General features: G+C 39.6%; 1 protein-coding gene across 1 annotated transcript in view; it reads left to right on the top strand.

Annotated features, from left to right (window-relative positions):
- The window catches only part of bsna (bassoon presynaptic cytomatrix protein a), a 137455-nt gene that overhangs the window by 90647 nt on the left and 45748 nt on the right, over positions 1 to 1060 (top strand). The gene's annotated exons all lie outside the window — the stretch shown is intronic.

The raw sequence follows: 1060 nt of genomic DNA, 5'->3' as shown, positions 1-1060 counted from the left end.
TATAATATTCATAGGTATGTGTTTTCATTAATGTATAATCACCAGAATATAGGAATCGTTTTGTTTTTGTTACCTAATACACGCCGTGAGTCGCCTTCTATGGAGGCCGCCATGTTTCTACAATAGCCCAGAACAGACAAACCAAACACTGGCTTTGCGTTTTTTAGCTGAAAAGATAGATACATATCTTGTTTGTTTAATCCATGTGTAAAGTGTGAAAACAAGTTTTTTACTTTGAGCTTCGTGCTGGTTTCTTGGCCAGGCCAGTGATTTCTTGGAACCAGTAGAGACTCCAACTAGCTGTTTCCAGTTATTTTACTAAGCCAAGCCAATCATTTCAACCTTCTGTGTGTTGAGTGGTATTGATCTTCTCATCTAACTGTTGGCAAAAAAGCGAATAAGCGTATGTCCCAAAGATTCCTTTAACCCTCAAACAGCTCATTAAAGATATAAAAAAGTCCTCACTACTACTATTCCTTTAAGAATGGGGTTCAGGTTATGTTTAGACAGTTTGGGATTAGACGTGCAGTTGTGAGGGGTTATGTGGTATGACGATGAAGGTCCTCACAAGGAAACACAGATGTGCGTGCCTGTATATGGAGTAGACAGTTTTTTAAATCTATATAAGTGAAGGTTGTGCGGTTTTGCTGATGTGAATGTAGCCTACATGATTACATAAGAGTTGTTCACCTTCCATCTTTCTTGACTTTCCTCCATTCAGTTCTGTTCAGACCCTCAGTATTCCTGCCTTTCAAAACAGGAACAAATACTAGTAATGAAGCCTAAATCCAGACACCCTCCTCTTACTCCACTTCTAAATTTCCTTCCCCCTCTGCTATCATCCACACTTCTTTGTTTACTTCATCTCACCTTTGACTCCTCACTGCATTTTACAGCTGTGCTGTCACTCGTGAATCATTATGTAATACATGAAAACAGGCTGCAGGGACTTCAGGGTGACTTCCCTGTGCTGGCTCAGCTGAATCTCGTGACCACCTAATGTTTAGATAATGAACAATGTCTGTCCAATTTTGTATCATTTTCACATTAAGCCTCTGAA

Source organism: Morone saxatilis, unplaced genomic scaffold, assembly GCF_004916995.1.
Source record: "Morone saxatilis isolate NCDOM2014 unplaced genomic scaffold, NCSU_SB_2.0 Contig15, whole genome shotgun sequence".
NCBI classification, from domain to species: domain Eukaryota; kingdom Metazoa; phylum Chordata; class Actinopteri; family Moronidae; genus Morone; species Morone saxatilis.
Note: the sequence above shows the minus strand (reverse complement) of the source record. Positions and strands in the feature narration are given on the sequence as shown.